The 10,000-nt window shown below is 44.9% G+C and overlaps 1 protein-coding gene and 1 long non-coding RNA gene across 4 annotated transcripts in view; one reads left to right on the top strand and one right to left on the bottom strand.

Moving 5' to 3' along the window:
• LOC137612284 (zinc finger E-box-binding homeobox 1-like) overlaps nt 1-10,000 on the top strand; it is a 32,038-nt gene that overhangs the window by 10,199 nt on the left and 11,839 nt on the right. The gene's annotated exons all lie outside the window — the stretch shown is intronic.
• Nucleotides 5,992-8,869, bottom strand: LOC137612285 (uncharacterized). Its single transcript, XR_011038835.1, has 3 exons — nt 8,086-8,869; nt 7,426-7,567; nt 5,992-7,063 (listed from the first exon to the last, which is right to left on the bottom strand). It is a non-coding gene; the product is annotated as an uncharacterized lncRNA (long non-coding RNA).

Genomic DNA, 10,000 nt, shown 5'->3' with positions numbered 1-10,000 from the left:
ATGTTGGTTGGTTGTTGTTTTGATTGTTCCAAGGAGACAATTTGATTGAAGCATCAACAGCTTTTTCCAGTTTTGTTGGATTCTAGTCACGTTATTCCTGTGAGTGTTCCTGTATCATCATCCGACTCCAGCTCCATGCATCTCTTCCTCCTGTCCTGTCAGAGCAGGGTGCTAGCATCCAGACGTTAGCGCTGCGGTCATCATTTAGCCGGAGCGCTGCCCGCAGAGCTCGCCGCCGCCGCCGCCAAATCCTGACATACAGGAGGCGATGAGTTTAATCCGACGAGATGTAAAACGATGAGATGCTGTGAAGTGGCTGTAAGGAGGAGGGAAGGGGGGGGGGGCTGAGGCTCTGCCCCCCATCTGTGGTGGGACTGTGGAATTAGCCTGCTGGTAATGTCTCTGCAGCTGTTAGCTGTTAGCTTCCCCGTCTTTATTTATTTATTTTTCTGTTGCAATCCAAACTAGCGACATCTGTTACCCGTCATCAACGTGACCCCATTGGGTCACCAGCACTGGACACACACTTCACACACACCTGGAGGTATTAGCGTTAGCTTTAGCGCTAATGCAGGAACGGTATATAAATGACGCCACTTTGCCTTTAAGGAAAATTTTTGATCCGTTTCAGGAAGTAAACCGATCCCACCTCACCAGCAGCCTGTGTGTGTGTGTGTGTGTGTGTGTGTGTGTGTGTGTGTTTGTGTGTGTGTGTGTCTGTTTTGGCACGTTTGCGCTAAAGCTCCAGGCAGACCAACATAGCATTAAGCTTAGCACATGTTTTAGCTTAGCACTAGCTCAGTCTTGACACCAGGTGGTACACACTTCCTGTGTGAGCAGGAAACAGCTGAACCACAGGTGTCAAACCCATCTCCACTGAGGGCCACATCAGCATAACGGCTGTAATCAAAGGGCCAGATGTAACTAATAAATGTAACTAAATGTAACTTAATTTAATGTAGTTACATTCATTTTAATTAACTTATTCTAGTTCCAAACATTACAGTTAGACAGAAAAAACATGTGTGTTTGTTTCTCTGTTCTAACATAAATCCTTTTCATTTGTCAGGTTATTAAACCCACAGAACTCCATCAATCAAGGATCAAACTATCAATCAATAAAGAAAAATAACATCAGACACAAGTTAGGACGTTAACTTTGTTCACTACGTTTTTGTCAGGGTAAAAATGGACTGAACTACTGCATTGTGGGAAATGTAGTTTTGGTCAAAGCACACTTTTGACCTTTTAATTTTGAAGCTGTCCTTTCATGCTCTCGCGGGCCACATAAAATGATCCCAGGGGCCACGTTTGGCCCCCGGGCCGTGGGTTTGACACCTGTGAGTCAAACGCAGAGATTTCATAATTTGCTCATCAGGATCTTCGGGGGTTTTTTCTCCGATGCGAAGCAGTTGGTGGAAACATTTCCCAAGGAGTTTTTACACCTGGGGGGGAGGGAGCGTGATGTGAATACTGAGCAGGAGCTGGGGGGGGGGGGTGGTTCGGATGGCCGTTACCTGCCAGGGCATAAATCAGATGGGTATTGATAAGGTGGAAGCGTTTCTTCTGCAGGACTTTGGAACAACGAGGATTTATGTGTGAGATATTTTCAGACTGCAGCCTTCTCTTTAGGGGGGGGGGGCAGATGCAGTTTATTGATCAGGCCAATGTATCTGCATCACCTGATTACCGATCGGATATCCTCGGTCTGATGTCCAACCTGAACGTTTGATTGATGCCTGTTGGATAACTCCTCCTCCTAGTGGGGGGGGTGGGGGTGGGGGGGGTCACGGATCGGGATCAGCTACTTAACAACCCCTCGGAAACAAGGACAGGTTTACCGTCAAGGACAGTTCAGCCCATTTGGTGCTGTGACGTCCTCATAGCGCCCCCCCCACCCTTCGTATATTCACCCCCACCGGTGGTGTAAAGGAGGGAAGGGGGAGTGGAAACGGTAACCAGGTGATTTCTGACGGTGCAATCAGCTCCTCTGTCGCGCCGCCATCAGCATCACTCGGTGCAATCAGAGGTAATCTGATGGGGGGGGGGCGGTGAGTTCAGGGACGCCTCGGTGAATCAGACCAGGAGAACACAGGGAACCCTGCAGAGTTCTGGGATCCAGATAATCTAGACTTCCTGTTCCAGATTCAGGTCTGACAGACCCCAAACCCTCAGAAGGTTGACCAATCACAAATTTGTACGATCGTTTTTGATTTTTTCATTAATTTTTGAAGCAACGCCGGCGTTTATTTAGAAGCTAGGGAGGTTTGTTTGTGTGATTATTAGCAAGACCACGCAAAAACTAGCAGATTAGCATGAAATTATCGCCAAATCTGGAGCCTTGCATGAATTTGAGGCCAGATTAGCATCAATATTATTTCCATAAATTGTTTTTTTGTATCAACTTCCCGTGTTAGCTCCTGATTTTTGTTATTTAGATTAGATGAGATTAATTTAGATTAGATTACATTAGATTAGATTAGACTAAACCTTTCTCTGACTCTCCAGAGGTTGAACCCAAAGAGGTAAATTCTAAAGCTAAAGTTTGCTGTTGTTTCTCCTCTCCTTGGTGTCATGTGGTGCGAGGCCATGTGCTCACGGCTTCTCCTCCCCCCTCCTCACTGCCCTGTCCTTCCCCCCCCCCCTCCTCTCAGCTCATTCCTGGTCGGTGGTGCTGACCTCTGACCTCTTTAGCGCTCGTTGGTGAAGCTTGGCTGCACTGAATCTCTGGCCTCTGGTCTTACTTTGAATCACGGCTGCTGCCTTCATGCACATCAGCGCGATGCGTTCAGGGGTCATGGTGCGTTCAGGGGTCACGAGCCACCGCCACTTTTTCCAATGGGTTTGAGACTCATTAACTCTTGCACTGCTACTGAATAAAATCACAAACTGTTTATTTATTCAGAAAACGCCGCGTCTTCTTTTATTATTTTATTTATTTATTATTTACTATATATATGTATTATATTTAATTATATTATTTATATTGAATATATTTGTTTACATTTCTATTTATTTGTTATTTATTTTTTATTATTATTATTTTTTTTATTTGTCTTTTTTTTTATTCTCCACCCGTCCAATCAGAAGACGAGTAGATTCCCATAAACCCCCCCTGGACACGCCCCCTTTTTCCCACCATGCACTGGTCCCGGGAAAAAAAGAAATAGTGTAATATCATCAGCATATAGAGTGAACAAAGGGAGGCGTGACCTTTGGCGTGACGTGGAGGAGATGTGTTCTGTGATGAAGGCTAATTGTGTTAAGCGTGTCAGGGTAAAGGATGAGCCGACGTAGCCTGTTAGCTCGTTAGCCTGTTAGCCTGTTAGCTCCACGGAAGCAGGAGTTTACCGTAGGTCAGGATTCAAAGGGAGTCGCAGGTGATGCATGGATGATATGAAGCCTCAAACACACACACACACACACACACACACACACACACACACACACACACACACACACACACACACACACACACACACACACACACACACACACACACACACACACACACACACACCCTCTGTCTTCCTGAGTAACAGCTGGGCTCCTTAGTTAAATTGAATCAGTGGCCCCCCAGCTCCTGTGCCCCCCCCCCCGGCATAGAAATCCAAGCAGTCACATTGATTTTCTCCGTCTGACGGTCGGCCCCCTCCTCCTCTTCCTCCTCCTCCTCCTCCTCCTCTTCTTCCTCCTCCTCCTCCTCCTCCTCCTCCTCCTCCTCCTCCTTCCTCCTCCTCCTCTTCCTCCTCCTCCTCCTCCTCCTCCTCCTCCTCCTCCTCCTCCTCCTTCCTCCTCCTCCTCTTCTTCCTCCTCCTCCTCCTTCTCCTCCTCCTCCTCCTCCTCCTTCCTCCTCCTCCTCCTCCTTCCTCCTCCTCCTCCTCCTCCTCCTTCCTCCTCCTCCTCTTCCTCCTCCTCCTCCTCCTCCTCCTCCTCCTCCTCTTCTTCCTCCTCCTTCTCCTCTTCCTCCTCCTCCTCGCTCAATCTGGCGTTCATTGGTCGTTCTGGTCAGTCGACCGGATCCTCGCTAACGGGCCGCCGCCTGCCGGACCCGGTCTGCTTTATCCAGGCTTTCTTCGGTCCGTCCGGCCCGGGGGGCGACTCTCCGGCGGTCAGTCTGCTGGGGGCGGGGCTTACGTAACACCCCGGCCCTTTATCCCCGAGGGCCCACTCCAGAGACTCCGAGAGAAACCGGGTCAGTCCAGCTCCTCTTAATCGCCTATTCCTGGCAAGACACCCTTGAGAAGGCACACACACACACACACACACACACACACAAACACACACACACACACACACACACACACACACACACACACACACACACACACACACACACACACACACACACACACACACACACACTGTTTCTGAGCTATTTTCTGCCCTGCCCATGAAGTTGGTGTGTAGATTCATGTATGTACGAAAGTAAAGCTCTCTTCTGCAGGGGGGGAAGCCCCGCCTCCGTGGGGGTGGAGAAGCGACCTGATTGGCTGCCTGTTGACAAACCTGACATTTTTAAAAAATGAATTAATCTCGTAATTTTTCTCTGCGGCGCATACAGTCATGTTCAGAGAAAGATCTGAGGGAGGGGGGGCAGGCTGGGGTGTGTGTGTGGGGGGAGGGGCAGGAGGGAAGGCACCAAGGTAAACAGGAAGTGGCCACTCATCACATGAACTCCCCACTTCCTCATATGTCACTTCCTGTATATGGAGGTCTTTTCACTGTGTGTGTGTGTGTGTGTGTGTGTGTGTGTGTGTGTGTGTGTGTGTGTGTGTGTGTGTGTGTGTGTGTGTGTGTGTGTGTGTGTGTGTGTGTGTGTGTGTGTGTGTGAGTGAATCAGGGCTGGATGGTAAAAATCTTTTTATGGACTTCCGGGTTGAGACGCTAAAAGCTGACTGTGCTCCTCTCACGTTTCTTTTGTCTCATCTGAGAGGTCAGAGGTCAGAGGCCAGAGGTCAGGTCACTCAGAGAGACGCCCTGGAAGCTGGACGTTTGTGGTTAACCCCGTAAATCACTGAGAGTTTAAAAAGTCTTGTGTTTGTCCTGTGTGTCCGGAGGAGGAACACAGCAATAGATGAGTTTGTTTAGATTTACAAATGAGTTATAAGTTAAATACGTCTCTTTAAATGGATGGTTTTCATTTTAAAACATTCAAATGAATTCTTTTCATACTTTTAGTAATAAAAACAAAAAAATCAAATGATATACACAATCGTTTTATGGTGACATATGCCTGTTTGTAATGCAGTACTCCAGCCAGAAGGTGGCAGCGTCACTAGAAAACTGGATGTTAACACACGTTATGGAGGGCTACATTCGTCATTTTTTTTACTTTGCTTCGATCCACGTTTATTTCTGATCCGGCACCTGAACTGAAGTGGAATAAAGCGTCTTAATTACAGTTCCTGTCGGAACAGGAAGTAGTTTTCAGGACGGGGGTTTTAACGTGAAACTGTGGCCTCGAGCTGCTTCCTTCATTCCTCCTCTCTCATTAGTGTTTACGTGACTCACTGATGAACTCCAGTCGGATCGACGGCTCAGGGTGTTATGTAATGCTCTGGTGTGCTGCCACCGCCTGCAGAGCGTGAGTCACACACACACACACACACACACACACACACACACACACACACACACACACACACACACACACACACACACACACACACACACACACACACACACACACACGGCACGTCATCTGCGATCTTAATTCGGCGCATACATCACTCAAAATCAGAAAACACATCAACCAATGATTGAGCCGGACCAGCGGTCGATGAATAAACATGTTCATTAATTAACATATTAATTAGCTAACATGTTTAACACGTTTAACACATTCAACACTCGGCGGTGTCGGGTTCCTCCTGTTCGTTCTCTGACACACGTGTCAGACGGCCACGTTTAACCAGAGCTCTGGTGAATGATGTCATCCGTGAGTCAGCCAATGACGTCCAGGAGTCAAACGATGATGTCAGACTCGCTTTGGGGCTTTTAAAAGCGGCTCGGAAAAAATGCTGCCCAGAAAACATCCATTCCTTGAAAGTGATATTCACATTTAGGGAGCATTAAGGTTGTCTTTTAATGCATATAAATGTGCTTTTATTTTAGCGACAGGCAAAGTGCTTTTATTTTGAAAGTTCTGATTGTTGACGGTTAGATGAAAATTCTTTTTGACTCTGAGGAAATGAGATGAAACAACAAGGTCATAAACCTGTCTCTCCTTCCTTTTTCTCACCTCAGAGGCTCCGCCCTCTCTGTCGTGGATCTGATGGTGGTTTCTTCCTGTTAAAGTTGGTTTTTCTTTCCACTGGGTCCAGTGTTCCACTTGGAAAAATCCTTAACAGAACTTTCCCTGTGGTTTGTCCAAAAATTCGTAGGAATAGCTAAAAAATACTCCATCTTTATCCCAGATTTCACCCCAAGACCCCAAGTGGGCGGAGCCAGTTTGTCAATCAAACCTTTTGGGGTATCTGATTCGATTGAACAACCTAAATAATAATAATAAAAATTGATTGAGAAATAAAAACAGGATGTATCACAGTTTTATGTGACACTACACTCCCATTCATGGACTCAGCTTGCCGTACGGTTGAGAACACTTTACAAACATTTTAATTAGCATTAATAAATACTTTATGAGAGTAATAGAACCGACACTACAAGTTAAGCCAGTAGGGGGCAGTATGCTACTTTCCGTGTTACAAAAAGACAAAATAAAGTCAATATTATTCATGTTATCAATCAGAAACAACAAATTATTTTTTTAAAATTACAGCATAGTAAAATTTATCCATGTGAAACAAGAAATGTGGATTTTGTCGGTGGTGGCGTTGCTTGGCCTCGCTGCTGCCCCCTTGTGGTGTCATATTTTAAGGAAGTATATTTAATAACACAAAGGGGGCGGAGCCTCAAAGCCTGGTTCAGCCCCACACCGGTGTCGTTTGTAGTCCTGGTGCAGATTGAGGCCCTCCAGGTTTCACACGGCCCCGGTGGCGTGCTGAGGGCCCGCCCACTGAGAGAGAGAGTGGGCTGAACAGGAAGCAGCTGGAGAGTCCTGATTACACACACACACACACACACACACACACACGCGCGCGCTCACACACACACACACACACACACACACACACACACACACACACACACACACACACACAGACACACACACACACACACGCGCACACACACACGTCTTGTAACGTGTTCGGCTTCAGTGATTTAGCAGGATGAACGATGAAGCTTCTCTCTACGGTTATTAATCACATACATGAACTGACACACACGTATTTAAACACACACGTGGCAGATGCTGTGTGTGTGTGTGTGTGTGTGTGGGGGGGGGGGGGGGGGATGCTTTGTTGGCTGCGACTAGAGGGGTTTTCCTGTTCGTGCGTACGTGGAGTTGTGCGTTCGTACCGCTGCAGTGCATGCTGGTCCAGAGGTAGTCGTGGCGTTCCATCAAGGCGATCAAGGCGAGACGAGTGACCACGCCCACATTCTGTCCGCCGATGATGGCGCCTCACGTATGACCTCACGTATGACCTCATCATTCACATAACTGGATTAAAATAGAGAAACACAGAATTAGCAGTTTATAAATAAGAAAATAAAACAATCATCAAACATAAACAATCTCAACGGCGTTTCATCGCCGTGGCGACCGCAGGCGCTTCACGTTCCGCTGCGAACGGATTGGATTTTACTGAATAGCGTGTTGGAATGAGGAATTTCAGAGTTGGTCAACGGTTGGCTGAGCCGTCGAGGCCGACTCCTCGCCAGAAACAACACTGTTTTCCTACGGGACGGATCTCCCAGCATGCACTGCTTTTTTTTGACCTGCGAGTTTTGTTTTTCTTGCAATTTTTAAGAGAAAAAAAAGAATAGTTTCAGTCTTTTGTAGTTTTTTTCTATTAGTTAGATTATTCTCCCAGATTGAGCCTAAAAACCAGGGGAATGCTAAGCTAATGCTAACGTTAGCTACTGTCAGATCGTTAAATATGCTAATCGCTTTAGCTTTTATATCTTTAATGTTTTTTTTAATGTTTTAATATCTTTACTTGTGTTCCAAATGCTTACAATTTAAATGCAGTAAACAACCCGAGGGGCGGAGACACACGTGTGACTGTCCCTTTAAGTGGGCGGAGTCTCTGTGCAGCTGCTCACAGTGTTGAAGTCTGGTCACATCTAGTAGCAGAAAGACAGCTTTAGTGATGCACACGCTTGTGTTTGGTGTTCGTAGAGAACACACACATACACACACACACACACACACACACACACACACACACACACACACACACACACACACACACACACACACACACACACACACACACACACACACACACACACACAGTGGGGTAATTGTCTGTTAGGGGCTTGGCAGAGGTCCCATACTACACAGCTGCACTGGGTCAACACACACACACACACACACACACACACACACACACACACACACACACACACACACACACACACACACACACACACACACACACACACACACACACACACGAACACACACACAAAGGAGGAGAATGGTTTTCATGTAGTGTGTCATGTGTGTTTGTTCAGCTGCAGGAGGCGGTGATCAATGCCTTTAATTGATGATCAGTGATTAGCAGTCCTGTTATTTATTGGTTATCTGCTGACAGTCTGGATGGGTGCGTCAGATGTTGTGCAGACACACGATGAACCCTGATAGCTTGGTGACCCCTGACCTTTCCTCTAGCGCCGCCAGGTGGTTGAGATGTTGGACTTGAATAGTTTGGCTCCTCCCACTGAGAGGAACCAATCAGTGATTCTGAATCAATCAGTTTAGACCATTTTCAAAGCAAATGTGACGCTAGCTGTTCCTGCTTAGTAGTACTACTACTAGTACTAGTAGTAGTAGTAATGATTGTAGTAGAAGTAGTAGTCATTACAGTTACTAGTTACTATTGGTCATAGTAGTAGTAGTAGTACTAATAGTAGTAATAATAGTAGTAGTTGTAGTAGTAGTAGTAGAAGTGGTAGCAACAGAAGTTACTAGTTACTATTAGTAATATTATTATTATTAGTAGTAGTAATAATTGTAGTAGTAGTAGTTGTTGTAGAAGTAGTAACAACAGTAGTTACTAGTTAATATTAGTAGCAGTAGTAGTATTAATAGTAGATGTAGTAACAGTAGTAGTAATAGTAGTAGTCATAATATTAATACAATTAATACAATTAACTACAATTAATATTAATAGTATTAATTGTAGTAGTAGTAGTAATAATAGTAGTAGTTGTAATAGTAGTAGAAGTAGTAGTAACAGTAGTAACTAGTTAATATTAGTAATATTAGTAGAAGTAGTAGTAATAGTAGTAGTAGTACTAGTAGTAGTTGTAGAAGTAGTAGCAACAGTAGTAACTATTTAATATTAATAATATCATTTAGTAGTAGTAGTAGTAATAGATGTAGTAACAGTAGTAGTAATAGTAGTAGTCATATAGTAATAGTAGTAGTAGTTGCAGTGGTAGTAGTAGTAGTAATGACAGTAATATTAGTATTTGCAGTATCAGTATTGATAGTAATAGTCGTGGTAATGGTAGTCGTAATAATAATAGTATTTGTAATAGTAACAGTAATAATATTTGTAATAGTAGTAATAGTAATAGTAGTAGTAATAGTAGCAGTAATAGTAGCAGTAGTAGTAGTACCAGTAGTAGTAATACCAGTAGCAGTACTAGTAGTAGTGGTAGTAATAGTAGTAGTAGTAATAGTAGCAGTAATAGTAGCAGTAGTTGTAGTAATACCAGTAGCAGTACTAGTAGTAGTAGTAATAGTAGTAGTAGTAGTAATAGTAGCAGTAATAGTAGTAGTAACAGTAGTACCAGTAGTACCAGTAGCAGTACTAGTAGTAGTGGTAGTAATAGCAGGAGTAGTAGTAATGGTAGCAGTAATAGTAGTAGTAGTAGTAATAGTAGCAGTAATAGTAGCAGTAGTAGTAGTAGTACCAGTAGC

This window comes from Antennarius striatus, chromosome 18 (genome assembly GCF_040054535.1).
Source record: "Antennarius striatus isolate MH-2024 chromosome 18, ASM4005453v1, whole genome shotgun sequence".
NCBI lineage: Eukaryota > Metazoa > Chordata > Actinopteri > Lophiiformes > Antennariidae > Antennarius > Antennarius striatus.
Note: the sequence above shows the minus strand (reverse complement) of the source record. Positions and strands in the feature narration are given on the sequence as shown.